Here is a 26,003-nt window from a genome sequence, read left to right as displayed (position 1 = left end):
TGACGTTATCTTATATAAATGCATGAATCTATCATGAAAATATGTTGAATTGAAAAAAAAATTAATTCGTAAACTCCGGTAATGCCTCGTACCCTATTCCGGCAATGAATACGGGTAGGGGTATTACATTTATTGGTATCAGAGCTATGGTTTAGCCGGTTCTAGGACCGATGTAGCAAATACGGGATTAGCTATACATGCCATTTAAATTATTATTGATAGTGTGATATCTCCTGACCATTTAACATGTGTTTTTCTTATAGTAATGTCATCCGACCGAGCTCAATCTGAGGAAGCTAGAAGTCATGCTCCAGCTTCAGTATAAAGAGAAGAAACTAGCAGTAGAAGGCCCGAGACAGAGGGTCGAGGGGAGGAGGCAAAAACAGCTCTTTCAAATGATGAATGAATGGTTTAATCAATATTTAAGAACTAACCCTGTAGTGCAGCAAGTTCAAGCTCCCCCTCCTGCTCCTTCACCGGTTCCTGAGATCCCACAAGGTACAGGTACTGAATCTGTCAGAAAAGGGAAAGCTCCAGTAGATAAAATTTGAAAATATGGGGCCGAAGAATTTCGAGCAGCAGTTGATGATGATTCCAAACGGGCTGAATTCTGGTTAGAAAATACTACTCGGGTTCTGGAAGAATTGTCTTGTACACCAGAAGAATGTCTGAAATGTGTCGTCTCACTGCTAAAAGATACAGCTTACCATTGGTGGAATACTAAAGCTTCAGTTGTTTCGAAAGAAGAAATTACATGGGAATTCTTTCAGACCGAGTTCAGAAAAAAATATATCAGCCAGAGGTTCCTTGACCAGAAAAGAAAAGAATTTCTTGAGCTAAAACAGGACAATAAATCAGTATATGAATATGAAAGAGAATTTGTTCGATTGAGTAAATATGCTCGAGAATGGGTACAGTCAGAAGTTGAAATGTGTAAACGATTCGAAGAAAGGTTGAATGAAGACATTAAGTTACTGATCGGAATTCTTGAAATTCGAGAGTTTGCTACATTGGCAGAGAGAGCTTATAAAGCAGAAGAATTGAGCAAAGAAAAGAAACAGGCTGAGAGGGAAGCTCGAATTTTTAGTAAAAGACCGATGGGAAAATCCCAGTTTTCTGCTTCAAAGAAATTGAAGAAATATCAGGATCGTTCTACTTCAGCCATTGGGTATTCGGGTAGAGAGCGAGGTTCTCAACGCACTAATCCAAGACCTTCTACTCCATTAGTGACCAGTGTTGGTAGTGTTGGCACTCCTAAGCCGAGATGCTAGTACTGTAACAAAGCTCATTTTGGTGAATGTCGATTAAAGAGCGGGGCTTGTTACCGATGTGGTTCTTTTGACCATTTCCTCAGAGATTGTCTAGAAAAAGGTGAAAAAGAAGCTGAACAGATATCGAAGCCGAGTAATCCAGTTTCGAGAGGTAGACCACCTCGACCATCTGGTAATGTCAGTGGTAACCGAGGAGCTACGAAAGATATTGTAGGCAGGTCTGAAGCACGAGCACCTGCTAGGATATATGCCATTCGTGCCAAAGAAGATGCCTCAGCACCTAATATTATTACTGGTACATTTTCTTTACTTGATACTGATATTACTGCATTAATTGATCCTGGTTCTACGCATTCATATATAAGTGTTAAACTTGCAATTGTTAAAAATTTACCTGTTGAACCTACTGAATTTGTAGTTAAAGTCTCGAACCCCCTGGGCCAGTCTGTGTTGGTGGATAAAATTTGTAAAAATTGTCCACTGATGGTAAGAGGTTATTGTTTCCCGGCTAATTTGATGTTACTGCCATTTGATGAATTTGACGTGATATTGGGTATGGATTGGTTAACCCAGCATGATGCGGTAGTAAATTGTAAACAAAAATATATTGTGTTAAAATGTCAGAATGGTGAGTTGCTCCGGGTTAAATCTGATCAGACAGAGGGGTTATCTGATATGATTTCAGTAATGGCAGCACAGAGGTATGTCAAAAAGGGGTATGATGCTTACTTGGCTTATGTACTCGACACCAAGGTATCTGAGTCAAAGATACAGGCAGTTCCAGTGGTATGTGAATTTTCTGATGTGTTTCCAGAAGAATTACCAGGATTGCCACCAGAAAGAGAAGTGGAATTTTCTATAGATTTGATTCCGAGAACTACTCCGATCTCCATAGCTCCGTACCGGATGGCTCCTATAGAATTAAAAGAGTTAAAGACACAGTTGCAAGAGCTTATTGACAGGGGTTTTGTTCGACCGAGTCATTCACCTTGGGGTGTTCCGGTTCTGTTTGTGAAAAAGAAAGAGGGGTCTTTGAGATTGTGTATCGACTACCGGCAGCTTAATAAAGAAACCATAAAGAATAAGTACCCGTTACCTCGGATTGATGATTTATTTGATCAGCTGAAAGGTGCTACTATGTTTTCAAAGATTGATCTTCGATCAGGTTATTATCAGTTACGAGTAAAGGAGTCAGATGTGCCAAAAACAGCCTTTAGAACCAGAACATGCAGAACATTTGAGAATTGTGTTGCAAATTCTACGAGAGAAGCAGTTGTATGCTAAATTCAGTAAATGTGAATTTTGGCTTCGAGAAGTGAGTTTTCTTGGACACATTGTATCTGCCGAAGGCATCAGGGTAGATCCAAGTAAAATCTCAGCTATTGTCAATTGGAGTCCACCGAAGAATGTATCTGAAGTTAGAAGTTTCTTGGGTTTAGCTGGTTATTATCAGAGATTTGTACAGGGATTCTCTATGATAGCTTCTCCAATGACTCGATTATTGCAGAAAGATGTAAAGTTCGAGTGGACTGATGAATGTCAACAAAGTTTCAACCGATTGAAAGACCTATAAACGAAAGCACCTGTATTAGTGCAGCCTGAACCGGGTAAGGAATTTGTTATTTACAGTGATGCCTCATTAAATGGTTTAGGTTGTGTTTTGATGCAAGAAGGTAAAGTAATAGCCTATGCTTCAAGACAACTTAAACCACATGAAAGAAATTACCCAGTACATGATCTTGAATTAGCTACTATTGTATTTGCGCTGAAGATATGGCGGCATTACTTGTACGGTGAGAAATGTCATATTTATACTGATTATAAAAGCTTGAAATATTTGATGACACAGAAAGATTTGAATTTGAGACAGCGCAGGTGGCTTGAACTGATAAAGGACTATGATTTGATTATTGATTACCATCCGGGTAAGGCTAATGTTGTAGCTGATGCTTTAAGCCGGAAATCTCTGTTTGCTTTACGAGCTATGAATACCCAGTTATCATTGACTGATGATGGTTCAATCCTAGCTGAATTGAGAGCTAAACCGACATTTTTACAGCAAATATGTGAAGCTCAGAAGAATGATGAGAAGTTACAGGTTAAACGGGCACAGTGTGAGTCAGGTAATGATTCTAAATTTCAGATTGGTTCTGATGATTGTTTATTATTCAGATGTAGGGTATGTGTACCTCAAAATTCAGAGCTCATACAGAAGATTCTACGCGAGGCCCACAGTAGTACTATGTCTATACATCCGGGGAGTAATAAAATGTATAATGATCTGAAAAAGATGTACTGGTGGTCGGGAATGAAACGTGATATCTCTGAGTTTGTATCAAGGTGTTTAATATGTCAACAAGTTAAAGCTGAACATCAGGTACCTTCGGGGTTACTTCAGCCAATTACTATACCGGAATGGAAATGGGAAAGAATCACTATGGATTTTGTATCGGGGCTACCTTTGTCTCCGAGGAAAAAGATGCTATTTGGGTGATTGTAGACCGATTGACAAAGTCAGCTCACTTTATTCCGGTACGTATGGATTATTATTTAGATAAACTAGCTGAACTGTACATATCTGAGATTGTCAGGTTACATGGAGTGCCTATCTCCATTATATCAGATAGAGATCCCCGATTTACGTCTCGTTTCTGGGACAAATTGCAAGAAGCCTTGGGTACTCAGTTGTATTTCAGCACTGCATTTCATCCTCAGACAGATGGTCAATCTGAGCGTGTAATTCAAGTATTGGAAGATATGCTCCGATGTTGTATACTAGAGTTTGAAGGTAATTGGGAGAGGTATCTACCTTTGATTGAATTTGCTTACAATAACAGTTATTAGTCCAGTATTAAAATGGCTCCTTATGAAGCTTTGTATGGTAGAAAATGTAGAACACCGTTATATTGGACAGAGCTTAGTGAAAAGAAGATACATGGGATTGATTTGATCCGGGAAACAGAAGAAAAAGTAAAGGTTATTCGAGATAGTCTAAAAGCAGCTTCCGATCGTCAAAAATCATATGCCGACCTTAAACGAAAAGAGATAGAAATTCAAGTCGGTGACAAGGTATTTCTGAAAGTGTCTCCTTGGAAGAAAGTTCTTCAATTCGATCGAAAAGGTAAATTGAGTCCAAGATTTATCGGGCCCTATGAAATCATAGAAAGAATTGGACCGGTCGCTTATCGATTGGCATTATCACCGGAACTTGATAGAATCCATAATGTTTTTCATGTATCTATGTTACGACGATATCGATCAGATCCTTCACATGTTATTTCTCCGACAGAAGTAGAGATTCAACCGGATATGACCTACAGTGAAGAACCGATCAAGATAATGGCACGGGAGACAAAAGAGCTTAGAAATAAAAAGATAAATTTGGTGAAAGTATTGTGGCAAAAGCACGGGATTGAGGAAGCAACATGGGAATCGGAGGAGGCAATAAGGAAACAATACCCAAACCTCTTTACTGGTAAGATTTTCGAGGACGAAAATCCTTAAAAGGGGGGAGTTGTAATGGCGTAAATTCAATGTTATCGGAATAGTGGTTTCGTAACCACAAATCCGATTTAAAGAGAAATTTATTTCAATATTTTTTCTTGAAAATTTATATGATAGGAAAATCGTATGAAAATATTGATAGGAAAATTTTATCAATTTAGTGATTAGTTAGAAAAAGAAATTATTGAATAAATTGGGTAAAATAATGTATCGGGACCTCTATCTCGTAAAACCGAGTCAAAAATAATTTTATAAATATTCATGAAATGTTATTAATGTGGTATTAAAATTTTGTTAGGAAATTTTAATGTTTGGGTAGTCAATTAAATGAAAAGGACTGAATTGTAATAGGTGTAAAAGTTGCTAGAGTGATTAAATAGCTTATTAGTCTAATGAGAAAGGATTTAAAAGGAAATTAGACCCAAAAGTTATTTGGGCTGGACGGCAAGGGTATGAAATCAGCAGAAAAATTGATAAATTAAGGGTAAAATTGGAATATTGCAAAATTAACTAAATAAAACTAGGACTAAATAGGAAATATCTAGATTTCTCTTCATTTCTCTTCAATTCCAGCAGCTAAAAATGCCATAGGACGGTTCTCTAAGCTGTTATTTCATAATTTTTGCACCAAGTGAGTTAATCCTTGCCTTTTTCTTGTAATTTTTGTGTTTCTATGACTTTTACAACTAGGTCCTACTATTAAATTTATTAGTTTTTGATTTCATGGATGAAATTTAAAGTCACCATGGTTGAGTGCTGTAAGTTTATGATGAAATAAAATGAAATTAAAGCTTTAATTTGTTTATGAGATGATTTTATTAGGTAATTTCAATAGAAACTGATTTTTAGGACTTAATTGTGAAAATGCTTGGAATTAAAGTCTATTGCTGAAATTCTGATTCCTAAAGGTTGTAAATTAGTTTAAGATGATAGAATAAAATGTTAATTGAGAAAAATCAGCTCAATTGAGAGACTAATTGAGTAGGGACTAAATTATCATTTATTAAAAGCTTAGGGGAAAAATGGTAATAAACAGCTTGCACAAAAACAGTTTGGACAGCAGCAGTAGACTAACTTTGAAAAATCACCATAAATTGTAGAAATCGAATTAGAAGATGAAAATAATATGGCATTAAAGCTTATTGAGTCTAGTTTCTCATAGAAGAAATAAGCAATGGATTTGTAAATTTTGAGATATAATGAATTTTGTGAGACAAGGTCAGAATGAATTCAGGTTCCCCTGTTCTGACTTTGAAAAATCATAAAAAATTGAATAAAAACAATTATGGGCTTAAATTTATATGTCTAGAATCCTTAATGAGTCTATTTTTAAGAGAAACAAATGATAACATTATTTGAATTCTTTATGAAGAGATAATTAATTTTTAGTGAAGAAGGGTCAGAACTGTCGACAGCAGAACATGGGTGACTTTAAAGAATAAACTGTACTTATTGGATAAACCAAAAATTCTGAAAATTTTATGGTAAAAATATATATGAGTCTAGTTTCAGGAAAAATTAACGGATCTTAATTTGGAGTTCCCTAGCTCAAGTTATAAATAATTTAGTGACTATGACTCAAGTAGACAGCTTTGAATGAACTATAAATAATAGTTGAATTATAGAGAATGTTGCATATGAACATGAAATGTATTAAATTGATAATTAAATTTATTTATTTAGATCCAGAAGATTCAAATACGAAGCTAGATCGAGGAAAGGAAAAAGTTCGGGATTAATAGATTTTTACTGTTTACAAACAAGTATCAAGGTAAGTTCATGTAACTTGAATTATATTCTTAAATGCTTGAAATGCATGTTTTTGATATGAATATGATTTGAATGTTCATTGTATGAAAATTTATGAAACATTGATATATTTGATAAAATGGGAAGAAATCCCGTTTGAATGAAAGGAAAATTCGATGGATCTTTGAAAAGGAATTGACGGTAAAAAGGATATAGCCCGGACGGGTGATCCTATCCTGATATAGCCCTCCCGAAGAATATGTGTAAAATGGATTTAGCCCGGACGGGTAATCCGAATTAGGGTCTGAATTTAGCCTGGACTGGTAATTCAGATCCAAGCTCATTAGAGTAATTGTCGTTGCAGGGGATTTAGCCTGGACTGGTAATCCCGACAATACTCTATGAGTTTATATTGCAGGGGATTTAGCCTGGACTGGTAATCCCGCTGCAAGGTTGAGGTTCGCAGGAGTGTGCTTTCTGAAATGGAAATGTGCGCACATGAATATGAATTGACGGACCCGGAATTGTACACTAAAAGTGTACCTCTGAAAATCCATCGAAATTCTGATAAATTCAACGGGATAAATATGAAAAATAATAAGGGAATGAAAATCAGGGTATTGATGAGTGATGAGTACATCAATCATGGTATATATATATTAGTGATACATGGAAATTATTGTACTAACTTTAATGTTAAGTTTGTGCATGTTAGGGTAATAATGCATTGAATGGATATGTGAATGTTTATTATATTGTATTGAAAATATTAGGTAAGTATAATTCTTGTTACATGAGCTTACTAAGCACAAAGTGCTTACCCCGTTTCATTTTTCCCTGTTTTGTAGTGTTAAGAGCTCGGAGGTCGGATTTGGTCGGAGACACATCACACTGTCAACCTCAAGATTTCGGTATATAAAGAAACTTTATTTTGGAAATCAATGGCATGTATAAGCTAACAAAGTAAATGTTAACGTGAAATGAATGTAAAGTTAGCCATTAGTATGGTTAACAAACCTGGTTATAGATATGTGATGACGTTATCTTATATAAATGCATGAATCTATCATGAAAATATGTTGAATTGAAAAAAAAATTTAATTCGTAAACTCCGTAATGCCTCGTAACCTATTCCGGCAATGAATACGGGTAGGGGTATTACATAGATTACATTTGGTTAAGTTTGAGGATTGTGTATATATTAAGCCATGCGAAAATGGCTAGTATGTTATGTGAGTATATGAAATTTAAGTTAAGTTTATATATGTTTTATGCATTGAAGATGGTTGGTGATTTTGGTTATGGTTGGTTTTGATGTTTCGGCTATGGCTTATATATATAAATATATATATGTATGTGAATTATGTTTGATATATTTGATAATGATGATGAAATTATGTCATATATATGTAGTGTGCTTGGTATATGCTTATGGTTTAAAGTAATGATATGTATAGCTTATGACAGTTCGTTTTGGTAAGCTTGTCATATTGGTATGTTTTGTATATGTTTATTTTTATTATTCAGCTCAAATGAAGTAAACATGGTTGATGGATATATATATTTCGGTTGTGGTTTAATACTGGTTTATTTGGAACGCATGATTTGTATTATGCATGAGTTCAAGTTAGTGAGCTTAGTACAAAGTATATATGTTTGTTATGTTTGTTATATGATTCGGTAAAGGGGTATAAGCATTATGTATATTCGGCCATGTTGCTAAATTATTTTAGAAATGTTTTTATGGCATATTTTATGTGATGGAACAATATAATTATTGTGTATATACCAATGGTATGAGCATGTGTACTTGGTTATGTAAGTGTTATTTATGCATGATAATTAGCATGCAAATGGGGTGTATTAAGGGTTGTATTTTTGTACTTATTTAATGGTTCATATTGGTATGCTAAAATGTGCATTATATATATGTATTGCATTAAAGTTATGTTCAGCCATATGGTAATAATATTAAGGTTGCATATGTGTATGTAGAATAATTGATGTGTAATAGTATGTTTGGTTTTTAACATGCGCACATGTAGAGTTAAGGAAATGATATGTTTGATATTATTAAGTTAATTAGATATATTAGCATGTATTCAAGATATGTGACTGGGTGTCTTAAGGTATGCGCATAGAATTTGTTATGTATTAAGCTATGTTATAATTCAATTATTTGAATGCTATAAATGAGATGTACATATGATTCGTATAATTAAGTTTGTATTACCTTAAACATGAATAGTAACGATTGACTCTCTTAAGCTGTGTATGGTTTAGTAATGCCTCATAACTCTAATCTAATGATAGATACGGGTTAGGGGTGTTACATTTGATTGGTATCAGAGCTACAGTTTAGTCGATTCTAGGACTAATGTAGAGCGTGTAAGTTTAGCTATACATGCCATATTTTATACTGCGATAGTGTGATGACTTCTAACATTTGAAAATGTTTTTTCGTATCGTAAATGGATCCCGATAGAGTCGTAGCTGATGATGTTAAGAGTATAGCGCCTGCTCCCGCACAAGGACAGCACCAGTTGATTCTCGATCGACTTCGAGTAACCAAGAGGGAGAGGCTAGACAAGCCTTTTACCAAAAGATGAATGACTGGTTTACTCAATATATCCAGACAAATCTGGCTGGACAACAACCTCCGCCCCCGACTAATCCTTCTCCGATACCTACTATACCTCAAGTGAGTGATCCATTAAGATTACATAAGCCTCCTGTTGATAAAATCAGAAAACACGGGGCTAAAGAATTCAGAGCTACTGATGATGACGATGCTGAGCGAGCTGAATTCTGGCTTGATAATACTATCCATGTGTTTGATGAGCTATCTTGTACCTCAGATGAATGTTTGAAATGTGCCATATCTTTGCTATGAGACACCGCATATCACTGGTGGAATACACTAGTATCGGTGGTTCTAAAAGAACGGGTGACCTAGGAGTTCTTTCAGGCTGAGTTCCGTAAGAAATACATCAGCCAGAGATTTATCGATTAGAAGCGCAAAGAATTTCTTGAATTGAAACAAGGTCGCATGACTGTGACAGAATATGAATGGAAATTCATGAGACTCAGTCGATATGCCTGAGAGTGTATTTCGACTGAAGCTATAATGTGTAAAAGATTCGAAGATGGGTTGAACAAAGACATTAAACTGCTAGTTGGTATACTTGAAATAAAAGAGTTCGTAGTACTGGTTGAACGAGCATGCAAAGATGAAGAGATAGGGAAAGAAAAAAGAAAAGCTAACTTTGAAGCTAGAGATTCACATAAGAGATCATCGAGTAAGTCATTTCAGTCGGCATCAAAGAAATTCCAAGATGATTTTAGTCGTTCAAAGGCTATTGCGGGTTATACTAGACATGATCGAGACAAACCACCTGTGAGCTCGAGAGCTACTTCAGTAGCTAGTCCTGGTAATGTTAGATCGAATCAACCCGAGTGTAAACATTATGGTAAATGACATCCCGGCAGTTGTAGATTGCATGATCGAGCCTGTTTTAAATGTAGATCAATGGATCATTTCATTCGTGAATGCCTTAAGTTAGCTGAACAAAACACAGTACAGAATGCAAGACCGAGTAACATGTCAGCTCGAGGTAGACTGCCCAGAAATATGGGTAATGTGAGTAGCAATCAGAGAGAAACTAAAGACGCGGCAGTTCGACCTGAGGCTCACACACCTGCCAGAGATTATGCCATACGTGCTTATGCCATGCGTGATCGCGAGGAGGCTTCATCTCTAGATGTTATTACTGGTATATTGACTCTCTATGATACTAGTGTAATTGCATTGATTGATCCTGGTTTGACTTATTCTTATGTGTCTGAGACTTTAGTATTTAGTAAGACTTTGCCTGTTGAGTCTACTGAGTTTGTGATTAGAGTATTAAACCCCTTGGGCCAGTGTGTTTTGGTTGACAGAGTGTGTAAGAATTGTCCTTTGATGATTCGAGATTCGTGTTTTTCGGCTGATTTGATGTTGTTGCCATTTGATGAGTTCGATATAATTCTGGGTATGGACTAGTTGACTTTGCATGATTCTATCATAAATTGCAAAAGAAAGACTATTGATTTAAAATGTCAGAATGATGAGATTATTCAGATTGAATCTTATGATCTAAATGGTTTACCAGCAGTGATATCTTCGATGTTAGCTTAGAAGTATGTGAGAAAGTGTTGTGAAGCTTACTTTGTGTATGTGCTTGATATTAAAGTGGCCGAAAGAAAGATTGAATCAGTACCAGTTGTGTGTGAGTATCCAGATGTGTTTCCTGAAGAATTGTCGGGTTTGCCACCTATCTAAGAAGTAGAGTTTGGTATTGAATTAGTGCCAGGGACAACTCCGATATCGATAACTCCGTACAGAATGGCACCTACTGAATTAAAAAAATTGAAAGCTCAGTTGCAAGAGTTGACAGATAGAGGTTTCGCATGACCGAGTTTGTCCCCCTGGGGTGCACCAGTTTTATTTCTGAAAAAGAAAGACGAAACTATGAGAATGTGTATCAACTATAGACAACTCAATAAAGTGACTATAAAGAATAAATATCTATTGCCATGGATTGATGACCTATTCGATCAACTAAAAGGGGCTACAGTGTTTTCAAAGATAAAATTTAGATCAGGCTACTATCAGTTGTGAGTTAAAGACTCCAATGTGCCAAATACTGCTTTCTGAACGAGGTACGGACACTATGAGTTTTTTGTTATGCCTTTCGGACTCACTAATGCACCTACTATTTTTATGGATTTGATGAATCGAATCTTCAGATAGTATTTGGATCAATTTGTGGTTGTGTTCATAGATGACATTTTGATCTATTCCTGTGATGAAACCAAGCATGCCGAACATCTGAAACTTGTGTTACAGACTTTGCGAGATAAACAGTTGTATGCAAAGTTTAGTAAATGTGAGTTTTAGTTACATGAAGTCAGTTCTTTGGGGCACGTTGTATCAGCATTGGGTATTCAGGTTGATCTGAGTAAAATTTCAGCTATACTTGATTGAAAACCTCCAAGAAATGTTTCTGAAGTCTGAAGTTTTCCGGGACTTACTGGTTACTATAGAAGGTTCATGAAATATTTCTCTATGATTGCAACCCCGATGACAAAGCTATTACATAAAGATGTTATGTTTGAGTGGTCAGAAAAGTGTTAGAAAAGTTTTGAGCAGTTGAAAGCCCTTTTGACCGAAGCTCTAGTACTAGTTCAACCAGAATCGGGTAAAAAATTTGTTATCATAGTGATGCATCTTTAAATGGTTTGGGCTGTGTTTTGATGCAGGAAGGCAGAGTTATAGCTTATGCCTCGAGACAGTTAAAGCCGTATGAAAAGAACTATCCTACACACGACCTAGAATTGGCAGCTATTGTGTTTGTATTGAAAATATGGCGTCACTATCTGTTCGATGAGAAATGTCATGTTTATTCTGATCACAAGAGCCTGAAATATTTGATGACTCAGAAAGCTCTGAATTTGAGACAGCGTCAATGGTTAGAGTTGTTAAAAGACTACAAGCTTGTGATTGACTATCATCCAAGAAAGGCTAATGTTGTTTCTAATGCTCTAAGCTGAAAATCACTATTTGCTTTGCGTGCAATGAATGCGCATATGGCTATGTCTGATGATTTTGATAATAGCTGAATTAAAAGCAAGATCGTTATTTGTTCAATAGATTTGTGATGCTTAAAAAGTTGATAATGATTTGTTAGCAAAACGGTCCAACGTGATTCGAATGTTGATTCAGAGTTTCGAGTTGATACTGAAGATTGTCTAAGGTTTAGAAACTGAATGTGTTCCGAAAAATTCAGAGTTGATTCAGATGATTTTGAATGAAGCTCACAGCAGTTGGTTATCTGTTCACCTGGGTAGTATGAAAATATACAATGATCTGAAATAGCTTTACAGGTGGCATGGTATGAAACGAGACATTTCTGAATCTGTTTTGAAATGTTTAGTCTGTCAGCAAGTAAAAGTCGAGCATCAGGTACCTTCTGGATTGCTTCAGTCGATCATGATACCTGAGTGGAAATGGGATAGAGTCACGATGGATTTTTTATCCGGTTTTCCATTGACACTGAGTAAGAAAGATGCAATCTAGGTTACTGTGGATAGATTGACTAAATCAGCTCATTTTGTTCCGGTTCGCACATATTACTCTCTTGATAAGCTAGCTGAATTGTACATTTCTCAGATTGTGAGATTGTATGAGGTACCTATTTCTATTGTTTCGGATAGAGATCCGAGGTTTACATCGCGGTTTTGGAAGAAACTGCAAGATACTCTAGGTACGAAATTACATTTCAACACTGTTTTCCATCAGCAAATAGATGGTCAGTTCGAATGAATCATTCAAATACTTGAGGATATGTTGAGATGTTGTATTTTCGAGTTCGAAGGTACATGGGAATGATACTTACCTCTGATTGAATTTACATACAATAATAGCTTTCAATCGAGTATCAAAATGACACCTTACAAGGCTTTGTACGGTTGTAAATGTTGTACACCATTGTATTGGACCGAGCTCAGTGAAAATAAGATACACAAGGTCGATTTGATCAGAGAGACTGAACAGAAAGTAAAAGTGATCCGCGAAAGTCTAAAAATAGCGTCAGATTGTCAGAAATCATATGCTGACTTGAAACGAAAAGATATAGAGTTTTAGATTGGGGATAAAGTCTTTTTGAAAGTCTCACCGTGGAAGAAAATACTTAGATTCGGTCGTAAAGACAAATTGAGTCCGAGATTTATTGGGTTGTATGAGATTATAGAGCGTATTGGGCCGGTTGCTTACAGACTCTTGTTTCCACCTAAGTTAGAAAAGATCCATAATGTATTCCATGTTTTGATGCTTTGTAGATATCGTGCTGATCTCTTACATGTGATTAATCCGTCAGAGATTGAAATTAAGTCTGATATGACATATGAGGAAGAACCGATTCGTATTCTGGCTCACGAAGTTAAAGAATTGCGAAATAAGAAAATTTCATTAGCGAAAGTACTGTGGCATAATCACAGAATTGAAGAAGCAACATGGGAGCTAGAGGATGCAATGAAAGAACGCTATCCAAACATATTGATCGCGATTTTCGTGACAGGTAAGTTTTAAATATTTATAATTAATCATTCTTGAAACTAACTATTATCATGATGCAGGCAAGTGTACCTATCGAACAGTAGTATAGTTTTAGCAAGACCAGATTGTCGAACCCAAAGGAACTAAAAGTACTAGTAATGACTGTCTTTTTATTATCTAGCTTAAGAATAAAGGGTTTTTGTTTTAACTAACTAATTAACTAATCTAAGAATTCACAGAGAATGGAATTGGGGGATTACTTTTGGAAAACGATTGAAATAAGACAATACCTAAGAAAAAATTCACCTAGACTGTACTTGTTATTCTAACTTCGAATCGGACGATTTATTCATTTAACTTGTTCCGTAGAGATCCCTAAGTTATGTTATTATCCCTATTCAAGACTAATAACATTTAATCCCTAGATTGAATAGTTGAGACTTTTCTCTAATTAACACCCTAGGGTTGCATTAACTCGATCTATTGATCCACTTATTAGGTTTCACCCTAATCCGGCAAAATCTTGTCACCCTATGTCTAGGCGCGCAAACAACTCCGCTTAATTATGACAAATGTACTCTTAGACAGGGTCTATTCCTCTCTAAATAAGAGCTTATCTTGAATCACTATCCTGGAATATCAAAACAAGAATTAAGAACAAGTTAAATATTTATCATACAATTCAAAAAATAATAACAAGATTCGTCTTAGGCTTCATTCCTTTTAGGTATTTAGGGGATTTAGTTCATAACTAATATGGAAAACATCTCAGAAGCGGCTTCCTTCGAGTAATTCCTTCCTTCCTCTCTGTCCCTCCTTTTTCTCTTCCTTTAAGGCGTATTTATAGGCTTTAGAATGCCTAAAAACCCTCAAAATTAGCCTTTTTTGAATTGAACTCAACTTGTGCTCGGTAGGGATACCCCCGTGTAACACTCCCGTGTGAATCGTGCTTCGAATCTGCCAAATTGACACGGCTGTGTGGTCTACCCGTGTGAGGAAGTCCAGGCTGTGTTGATGTCGTGCTTTGGCCCATTTTCTCTGTATTTGGGCTCGTTTCTCATTCCTTTCGCTCTCTTATGCTCTCCTAAGTATAAAACAAGAAATTAAAGCATTAGCAGCATTGAATTCACCAATTCTAAGGGAAAATCATCCATAAAATGCGTTAAGCATGAGGTAAAAATATGTATATATTACGGTTTATCAAATACCCCCACACTTAAGCATTTGCTTGTCCTCAAGCAAAATCCTCAACTCATAATCAAAATAAATCTTTCTCAACTTATAATCTCTATCGAAAATATCTCAAAATAATCTATAGGTAATCATACATTGAGAATTCAACTAAAAGAACATAAAAGTTTCAAACATTCCAAGTTGAGTATTTAATCATACAAATATAGGTGTCTCCCCTTATCTAAGTAATTACCTTTGATTCAAAATATCACAGAGTTTTACATCCTCACTAAAGATTCACTCAAGTCACTCGAGGTGTTTAAGGACAATAATTGAAGCACTCAATAGTCAATAATGAAAAATTATTAGGCTTGCATGAAAGTCAAATCTCCACCACTATAAATTGAGATGATAGATTAATCAAAAGGTCTTTAGAGGGTTGTAATGAGGCTTGGTTAGGGGGTGTGGTCATAGGCTGAAAGCAAAAGCTAGGATCGAGATTGAATTGAAAAAACACTTAACTAGAAAAGGATTTAATATCAGTTGCGTACAACAGAGCTTCTTCTCAGAATATGGAATTAAATACTTAAGCTCAAAAACAAAGGATTACTACTACTAATATGTATACATTTTTTTAAGAACAAGTTAAATTACAAAATAGAATAAAACATAGTTAAGCAACTATTTCAATTCAAACCTCGACAAAAATGGGGATCAAATTAATTTAGGGGATTTCAACAATAATGGGTTAAGGGTTAATATTAAGGGTAATATAAGAAATGATTTGTTAGGCTCAAGGGGGTTTACTAGAGATTAATCGAGGAGGTAGGCTTTTCATGGCATGAGTGGGTTAATCCTAAGTGCCTTAATCATTTTGACATATCAAATCAAATGGTGTGGTCTTGACATGTATAATCAAGCAAGTTCTAGAATAACAGTTCAATACTAACGCACTCAAAGCAATAATAAAAGTGAGCATGAAAGAATTAATAGATGCTCAAAAGGCTCAAAAATCTCACACAACTTATGGCTTTTTGATGTTTAAAACTTGTGAATTCCAACTCAAAGTAATGCCTAAACTTTGGGGAAACAACCTAAGATTTTAAATTCTTAAAAATCAACTTATCATGCTTGATTTTCTAATGTCTTAAAGTTTAAACAATCAATGCATAAATGCCTATGTTTTTATTTAAGATATATCAATCAAAATCATAAATCAATTGAAATTTATCCTAAATATGATATGAGAGCTTTTCAAGAGAACAAGGCAGTCATTTAGGGATTTTTCTGATAGGGAAATAAAGTAAATACCCCCCACAGTTAAGATGTACATTTCCCTCAATGTACAAAGATAGATATAAGAATATTGAAAGAAGATAGGGAGAGAAGTGAAACTTCCTGTGTGATGAATTCCTCGAACTGGAGTTTTGGAGAGTAATTGGTGCGAGAGTGGAGGAGGATACTCTGGCGGTGGTAGAGGTTCATTAGTCCATAAGTCCTGTGCCAAAAGAATATTATATCTAGTGGTAGCTATGGTCGTGGTCGATCAGGACATGGTAGTCGTGGAGAACCGTTCCCGGTGGAGTTTTTAGTTCCTATACGATGATGAGCTTAGGAGCTCTATATAAGTGTGATAAAATAAGGAACTTTTTAGGGGATATTAAGAAGAATAATTACTCATAAGGAAATAACCAAAATTGATGATTAAAAAAAATCTAAAGTCTAATAAAAAATAAAAAGTAGTTTTAATAAAAATTAAAAAATAAAATAATAAATAAATGTTTTTAAACATCTTCATCGCTGGATGGTTCGCGAGGTGGGACTGGCAATGAGATGTGGAGGTGCTGATAAATCTGCTGTAGAGTAGCATCAATGTTGTTAAATCGTTGAAAACACTGCTGCTCAAATCGAGTGAGGCGCTCAAAGATGTCAGCACATGAAGCTGCCGCATGAACTGGACGAGAGAGTAGTGGTGGCTGAGACGGGGGGTCCTCATGCTGTGGAGGGACATCATCAGGAATGTCCTTGTAGGCCTCCTCCTCGGTAGATTGGACGAGACGATATTGAGAAGGGTAGGTTCCTCGGTGCTTTTCGATCATACTCATGCTAAGCATGCTCGAGATGCCTTGGGGAGACATCTGGCCAATGAGGGTTAAAGATGATTCTTGGGCGACGATGCTGAGGAGCCCAAAGTGTCGAGCCAACCGAGTAACATAGAGGCCAATGGAGTGACCCCCTTCCTATGCCGCTCCGTCTGGTGCTAAATCGCGAGGGTGATGAAATAGGCAAGGTCAATGACGTGCCCGTGCGACATACACCATAAAAAGTAAACATCGTGAGTGTTGACGACGCCAGTGCTCTCTCGCCTTCCTGTAATCGTGTGAGCCAAAATGGCGTATAGGTACCTCAGAGATGGAGGTAGAGACGATGCCTTGGAGCGGCTAGGATTGTAGGTGGCCCCACCTGGTACTAGTGTGTCCCAGCACCGTGAAGGAGAATGATGGATGTGGCGGTTGAGAGCATGTAAGTCATTCTCTTCCTTGAATTCCTCTGTATATAAACCCAGCGCTGTACCAAATTCTGGGACGCTGAGTGGCGGACTAATCCGCCAAGGCAAAATTGGACCGTGTCGGGATCATCGTAGTTTGTCATCACGGTCTAAAGATGAAATGTGGAACATAATTCCATCGCAAGCTAGAGATACGTCGGCTCGATGATCCCAAAGAAAAGCTCCCAAGGGTCGGTGGTTAGGAGGGCCCGAATCACTTCAGCCAACTGAACTTGTTCTACCGCAGCCCAGTCAATGCAGCGGCCCGCAATTAAAGGTCGGGCCCAGAGTATTTGGAATAGTTCTTCTTGGGGCCCATGGGGAACCTCAAGAAAGGGTGACGAACTTCCGCGGTAGGACCCGAGGAAGATGACGCTCCCTTCCTTTTCTTTGAAGCAAGGATAGTGGCCTTTTTACCATGTGAAGATGACATGGTACCTGCAAATAGAATCATCAAGTCGTCTTGATGAGTGGTCAAAGTAAAACGAAGACAAATTTTAAATAAAAATCATAATTTCAGCCACAACTACTAAAACTAACTAAAATAATAAGTTCAATGGCATACTTTTGTGGCACTAGCATGGTGATATGAGTAAAAATGGCCAGGAATTTAATGGAAATGTACAGAGCATAAATTTAGCACATGGCATGAGTTGTAATGGTAAATAACAAAAAACAATTGAAAACTATTAATATTTATATAGAATAGGTGAGTAAGGCATGAGAGTTTCATAAAAAATGTCATGGGGAATGAATGATAACTAATCTTAAAAGAAATGAAACTTGAATGATAGCATAGTGTGAGATACATGAAGATTATAACATTAAAAATGAGTGGAGTTAAAGGTAAAAGAGTGAACAAATGCTAAAAAATAGAAGAATAAGCGTTAGGAATGAAGTTGGAAGTAGCGCATGGGCGTAGCGGGGAGGGCGTGTGGACTTGCAGCGGCTAGGGTTAGGGTTTTTGGGTGAAGAAGACAATGAATAGTGTAGCCTATTTATAGATTTTGGGGCACACAGCCAGGTAACACGCCTGTGTTCCCCAATTTCAGCCCATGTGATTCGCGAATTTTGATTTTGGGCACGTTTGACATTTAGTACAAGTTCATGTTCCTTGGGCGTGTAGGTGCACATGGTCGTGTCGCACGGTCATGTCTGGCATTGTTTGCTTCTCCCACGCCCGTGTATGTAGACCCACGCCCGTGTCAATCTAACAGGTTCGACCACGGGTGCTAGACACGGGCGTGTCGCACGCCCGTGCTATTTTAATAGGTTTGACCACGGCTTTGTCGCCCGGCTATAGAGTTTTATCGTAGCCCGTGTTTAGGAAAATCGTTGCCCTATTTAATAGCCCGTGTGCTTGGCCGTGTCTCTGTGGAAAACCTGTATTTAAGAGCTTCGTTAGTAAGTTAGGTGTTGAAGACTAAATTTTAAAAAAGTTAATACAGTTAGTGCTCGAGTTGCCTCTCGAGAAGCGCTTATTTATAGTCAAAGCTCGACTTACCTCTCCATTGAATGGTTATGGTTGTTCGAGGAGTTTATACTCCTCATTCCTGCTATCATTCTCATCAAAATAAGGTTTCAGACGGGTGTTGTTTACCTTAAAAGTGCCAAACTTGGGATGACTTACCTCGATTATACCGAATGGGAAAATGCCAAGTACAATAAGAGGGATTTCTTCATTTGGTGTGGTAGTGACAATGTGAGGATCTGCGGCATCTAATAAGACTTTATTTTCAACCTTAAGTTGATGTGGGAAGGCGTTGAGCTTGTTCTGGCGTAGTTCTGGTTTATCATGCGTTCTTGGTTTATGCGTATACCATTCATCTAGCTCCTCGATTTGCAGCCTTGGTTGCTTGAGAATGGCTCATGTACTTCCTACAGACTCATTTCCTGCAAAGTAGGTTGCACCATACTGTTAGTTTTAGTAGAATGGGTTAAACGATCACCTTCAATTTCTGATGTGCTGCCAGAATTGCGAGCTTGAAGGGTGATTGTTTTGTCTCCCACACGGAGTGTGAGTTCACCTGTGCCAACATCAATGATCGTTTTAGCAGTTGCTAAAAAAGGCCTTCCTAGAATTAAAGGAGTGTTGCTATCCTCTTCTATGTCTAGAACAATGAAGTCCACAGGAAATATAAATTTATCGATTTTAACTAGCACATCTTCAATAACACCCCTAGGAAATCTTATAGTTTTATCTGCTAATTGAATGCTCATCCTAGTCTGTTTGGGTTTCCCAAGACCTAATTGTTTGAACATTTTGTAAGGCATGACGTTAATACTAGCCCTTAAATCAGCTAATGCATTATTAACATCTAAACTACCAATTAAGCAAAGAATTGTAAAACTCTCTGGATCTTTTAATTTGTTCGGTAGCTTATTTTGCAAAATAGCTGAGCAAACTGCGTTTAACTCCACATGCGACGCCTCATCCAACTTCCACTTATTTGCTAAAAGCTCCTTTAAAAATTTCATTACATTTGGCATCTGTGATAGAGCTTCAATAAACGGTAAGTTAATGTGTAATAAGGAATTTACCAAATTGTTCATATGAGCGGTCTTTCCTTATCGCGTTGGGGTATGGCACACGAGGTTTATATTCGACATTCACTGATTTGTTTTTATTATGACCTACCTCACCTTGGCCTCTGCTTACCGTAGTTTCTTGCCTCGATTCAGGCTCAGGCTCAATGAATCCTTCTTCATCTTGAACATTAATCGTGTTGAGTTGTTCCATTGGGTTAGGACCAGTATTACTTGGCAAGCTACCTTGTGGTCGTTTGGAGATTAGTTTGGAAAGCTGGCCTATCTAAGTTTCGAGCCCTTGGATCGACGCTTGTTGATTTTTAAACCGATATAAACTTTGAGAGAATCTCTTCAAGGTTTGGCTTCTTTTCCTGTTAGTAGGGTGGTTGTTGTTAGCCTGGAGGTGGTCTCTGATTTCCTTGGCCTCCCCACGAGAAATTTGGGTGGTTCTTCCAACCTGCATTGTAAGTGTTACTATATGGATTGTTTTGAGATCGAGAATTATTACCCATGTAATTTAACTGCTCGTTATCCATGTTGTGGCCAAAAGGTTGGTATTCCGAATTGCTTGATCCACCTCCACTTGCTTCGCACTGCATTACTGGGTGAACCTGTGAAGAACTAAGAAAACCATTAATTTTCTTATTCAAGAGTTCTACCTGATTAGAGAGTATGGTGACCAAATCGACGTTATAAACACTGGTTGTTTTCGTTGGTTTTGTCCTCATGACTTTCCATTGATAGTTATTCAGTGATATCTCCTCTATAAACTCATAAGCATCTTCAGGTGTTTTATTATTGATGGTTCTGCCAACAGCTGCATCAACCATTTGCCGAGTCGAAGGATTCAGGCCATTATGGAACGTTTGAACCTGAAGCGAAAGTGGTAACCCATGGTGAGGGCACCTTCTCAGTAAGTCTTTGTATCTCTCTCATGCATCGTAAAGAGTTTCTAAGTCCATCTATACAAACGAAGAGATATCATTACGTAATTTGGCCGTTTTAGCCGGCAGGAAATATTTTAATTGAAATTTTTCAGTCATTTGCTCCCAAGTAGTGATTGGTTTAACCACTATTTATCTTTTTTTCTCAATGAAAAAAGGAATAACCGAAGACAAATGACATCATCAGAAACACCATTAATTTTAAATGTATCGCATAATTCCAAGAAGTTTGCTAAGAGAGCGTTGGGATCCTCATCCTACAAACCATCAAACTAAACAAATTGCTGTATCATTTGAATAGTGTTAGGTTTTAGTTCAAAAGTTTTTGCAGCTATAACAGGTCTAACTATGCTCGATTCAGTTCCTGTTAAAGAAGGTTTAGCATAATCATACATAGTGCGTGGAGCAGGATTTTGATTAACCGCAATTACAGGAGGTAGCTGATTGTCTTGGTTTTCAGTCATCTCTTCAGTTGGGGGTTGAGTATCGTCCTCTTGCTCGTTCTCTGTGTATCTTAAGCTTTGCCTTATTTCTCTTTGGTTTCTGCGAACTATGCGATCGATTTCTTCGTCAAAGAGTAGTGGTCTTGACGGGTTTCTTCTAGTCATAAACTATAAAAACCTGCCAAGAGAAAGAAAAAGTAAATTAATAAATAATAATAATAAATTAAATTAAATTGCAAGAAAAAATAAATGGCTAAAGTAATAAAAATTGAGTGTTCCTAATATCTTAGTTCCCTGGCAACGACGCCAAAAACTTTATCGTGATTTTCATGATAGGTAAGTTTTAAATATTTATAATTAATTGTTCTTAAAACTAACTATTATCGCGATGCAGGCAAGTGTACCTATCGAACAATAATATAGTTTTAGCAAGACCGGATTGTCGAACCCAATGGAACTAAAAGTACTAGTAATGACATCTGAAAGCCCCGTACAAACCTTAGGAATAGCTAGGATACATATGTCATGATATAGGATTTCCAATATGTGTTCTCATATAAGACCACATCTGGGACATTGGCATCGATATGTAATTATGTATAAGACCATGTCTAGGACATCAGCATCGTATTTGATTTGTGTAAGACCCTATCTAGGATAGTGACATCGATATGTGATAGCATGTAAAACCACGTCTGGGACGTTGATAAACTGTAATATATACATATTTTTACCTCATGCTCGGCATATTTATGAATGGTTTTCCCTTGGTTTTAGTGAATTTGATGCTCCTAATCATTTAATTTCATGTTTTATACTCAAGAGAGCTTAGAATAGTAAAAAGAGCAAGAAACGGGCCAAAAATGGACAAATTGAGTTTAAAATAATGTTTCACACGACCTAGGCACTTCCACACGGGTAAACCACATGCCCGTGTGAGCCACACGGGTAGACCACAAGCCCACATGCCTGTGTGTCATGGCCGTGTCAACTAGAAACCAATTCAGAATTACACACGGCTTGAGCACTTGCACATGGGCGAGGCACATGGCCGTGTCCCTGTCGAGCCCAAGTCTAGTTCTACTCGAAAAAGGCCACTTTTGAGAGTTTTGAAGCATTCTAAAGCCTAAATAAACACCCTAGAAGAGGATTAAAGGGTACAAAGAGTAGAAGGAAGAAAATTACTCAAGAACAGCCATCGGAATCATCTTAGAGACAGGATCTACAACAAGACTGAAATTTCCATCCAACTTCCTAGAAGATTTTTGGGTTCTTTATATTTTGTTGTTTTCCATACTTTGAGATGTTTTCCATCGTTATTATTATGAACTAGACTCCCTAAATACCTAAGGGAGATGAAACCTAAGACGAATCTTATTACTCTTTTATTTATATGATAAATACTTGTTCTTATTCTTAATTGTGAGTCTTAATTCTTGCTTTAATATTCCAGGATATTAATTCAGGTCTTTGATGTGCTTATAAAGTAGAGGAAAAGTCCCTGTTTAAGAGTAGATCATTCATAATTAAGCAGATTTGCATCCAATCCTAGAGATAGGACGACATAAATCTGCCAGATTAGAGTCAAATCTAATAAGGGAATCCATAGATCGAGTTAATGCGACTATAGGGGTTTTAATTAGAAAGAGATTTCAATTAATCAACCTAGAGTCAGTTGTTTTTAGTCTTGAAAGAGATATTAACATAAATCAGGGATTCCTACGGAATAAGTCAAGTGAATAAATCGTCTAATTCAAAGGTAATAAGTGAAGTCTAGATGGATTCTTTCTTGGGTATTGTCTTCTCAATCGGTTTTTTTCAAAAGTATTTTCCAACCTTAAACTCTATCGTAATCTTAGCTAATTAGATAATTAGTTTTAGGTAAAAATTCTTTAAATTTTTAGGCTAGATAATAAAAAGAAAGTAATTACTAGTACTTTTAGTCCTCGTGGATATGACATTTCCGGTCTCACCATCACTATACTACTGTTCAATAGGTGCGCTTGCCTTAAGTCGAATTTTTAGTTAGTTTAGCGACCATCAAGTTTTTGGCACCGTTGCCGGGGACTAAGATATTAGGAACGCTTAATTTTTATTACTTTATCCATTTTTTTTATTGCAATTTAATTGTATTTTTCTTAAATTACTAATTTTTTTTAATTTACTTCTGACAGGTTTTCATAGTTTATGACTAGAAGAAACCTGTCAGGACCTCTACTTTTTGATAGTAATATCGAAAGCACAGGTCGCAGAAACCGAAGAGAAATAAAGAGAAGCCTGCGATACATAGAGGAAGGGCAAGAGAACGATATTCAAACCATAACCGAGGAGATGGCTGATAATCAAAATAATCCGTTACCTCATGTGGTTGCGACAAACCCATTAAATCAGGATCCTGATCCTCGTACTATGTATGATTATGCTAGACCTACTTTAACAGGAACTGAATTGAGTATAGTTAGGCCTGATATTGCTGCAAAAAAATTTGAACTAAAACCTAACACAATTCAAATGATACAATAGTTTGTTCAGTTTGATGCTTTGCAGGACGAGGATCCAAACACTCATTTAGCAAATTTTTTGGAATTCTGTGACACTTTTAAGATCAATGGTGTTTCTAACGATTCCATTCGCCTTCAGTTGTTCCCATTCTCATTGAGGAACAAAGCCAAATAGTGGTTAAAATCATTACCACGAGGGTCAATCACTACTTGGGAACAAATGACCGAAAAATTTTTACTCAAATATTTTTCGTCAGCTAAAACAGCTAAATTAAGGAATGATATCTCTTCTTTTGTGCAGATGGATTTAGAAACTCTTTATGATGCATGAGAGAGATACAATGACCTATTGAGAAGGTGCCTTCACCATGGGTTACCTCTATGGTTGCAGGTTCAGACTTTTTACAACAATGTGAACCCCTCAACAAGGCAACTTATCGGCGCAGCCACCGGTGGAACGTTAAACAATAAAACACCTAAAGAGGCTTACGAATTTATTGAAGAGATGTCACTGAATAACTATCAGTGGCAAGTCATAAGCACGAAGCCGATGAAAGCTGCTGGTGTTTTCAACCTAGACGCGATTACTATGCTATCTAACCAGGTAGAACTTTTAAATAAAAAGATTTACGGTTTGTATGGTTCTACTCAGGTACAACTAGTGATGAGGTGTGATTCAAGTGGAGGAAGAGTACACAACACAGATTATCCACCCTTCAATCTTAGAATCGAGGAGGAACAAGTCCACTATATGGGTAATAATAATCCTAAACCTCAAAAAAACCCATACAGTAACACTTATAATGCAAGTTGGAGGAACCATCCCAATTTCTCGTGGGGTGGTCAAGGAAATCAAAGACCAACATCCTCTAGCTTTCCAACAATCACCTTACCAACAAGAGAAGAAACCAAACCTTGAAGAGATGCTCACAAAATTCATCTCGGTGTCAAAAACTCATTTTCAGAATACCAAAACAGCTCTTAAGAATCAACAAACATCGATTCAAGGGCTTGAAACTCAAATAGGACAGCTTGCTAAGTTGATTTCTGAACGATCACAAGGTAGCTTGCTGAGTAATACTGAAATTAACCCAATGGAGCAGCTTAATGCGATTACTGTTCGAAATGAAGAAGGGTTACTTGAACCTGAACTAGAACCGAGGCAAGGAATTGTGGTAAGTAAAGGTAAGGATGAGGTGGACCACAGTGAGTAAAAACTGGTAAGTAGAGAATATAAACCTCCAGTGCAACAAGGAAAGACCACACGGATGAACAATTCAGTAAATTCCATAAATTATTAAAGAAATTACATATTAACTTACCATTTATTGAAGCTCTTTCGTAGATTTCAAACACAGTAAATTTCTAAATGAGCTTTTAGCAAATAAGCGGAAGTTGGATGATGCGTCGCATGTGGAATTAAATGTAGTTTGCTCAGCCATTCTATAGAATAAGCTACCTAATAAGTTGAAAGATCTAGGGAGTTTTACGATCCCTTGTTTAATTGGTAGTTTAAACTTTAATAATGCTTTGGCTGATTTAGGGACAAGTATTAATGTCATGTCCTATAAAATGTTTAAACAGACCAGTCTTGGGAAACTCAAACAAACTAGGATGAGCATGCAATTGACAGATAAAACAATCAGATTTCCTAGGGGTATTATTGAAGATGTACTTGTTAAAATTGATAAATTTATATTCCCAATTGATTTTGTGGTTCTAGACATGGAAGAGGATAGTAACGTGCCTTTAATTTTAGGAAGACCCTTTTTAGCAATTTCTAGAACTATCATTGATGTTGGCACAGGTGAATTGATACTTCGTGTAGGTGATGACACGATTAAGCTTCAAGCTCGTGATGCTGCAAAAATATCTAATAATCGAGATGATTTTTTAAGTTCTATTCACTTGAATAATGTTGCAACTCAAACTCCTTTGCAGGACTCCTCTAGGAAGAACGTGATGAAGCCTCATTCTAATCCATGCAACAAAAACAGAGCGACTTACGAAGAATGAAGGTTTCAGATCGATGAACTAGACGAATGGCGAACACGTGTCAAGGAGAAACCAAAAGCACACGATGAATCAAAGCGACACCTCGATAAGCATGAGGATGAAACAAAAAAAATTAAGATTGGGATAAAGTATTGTTAGATGAATAGGACCCCCGAATTGCTACTTCAGAGCTTAATTCAAACGGAGCGACTCTCTTCACGGTATTGAATATTTTTCTATACGGTACAGT

The 26,003-nt window shown here is 36.8% G+C and overlaps 2 non-coding genes across 2 annotated transcripts; one reads left to right on the top strand and one right to left on the bottom strand.

The window, feature by feature from the left end:
* Positions 1-20,758: 20,758 nt before the first annotated feature.
* On the top strand, positions 20,759-20,865 carry LOC121210765 (small nucleolar RNA R71). The gene has a single exon (XR_005905880.1). It is a non-coding gene; the product is annotated as a small nucleolar RNA R71 (small nucleolar RNA).
* Positions 20,866-24,026: 3,161 nt separating this feature from the next.
* On the bottom strand, positions 24,027-24,133 carry LOC121210478 (small nucleolar RNA R71). Its single transcript, XR_005905594.1, has one exon. It is a non-coding gene; the product is annotated as a small nucleolar RNA R71 (small nucleolar RNA).
* Between the last annotated feature and the right edge of the window lie 1,870 nt (positions 24,134-26,003).

The sequence above is a fragment of the Gossypium hirsutum genome, chromosome A11 (genome assembly GCF_007990345.1).
Source record: "Gossypium hirsutum isolate 1008001.06 chromosome A11, Gossypium_hirsutum_v2.1, whole genome shotgun sequence".
In the NCBI taxonomy this organism is placed as follows: Eukaryota; Viridiplantae; Streptophyta; class Magnoliopsida; order Malvales; family Malvaceae; genus Gossypium; species Gossypium hirsutum.
This window is presented reverse-complemented; position numbering and strand designations above follow the sequence as displayed.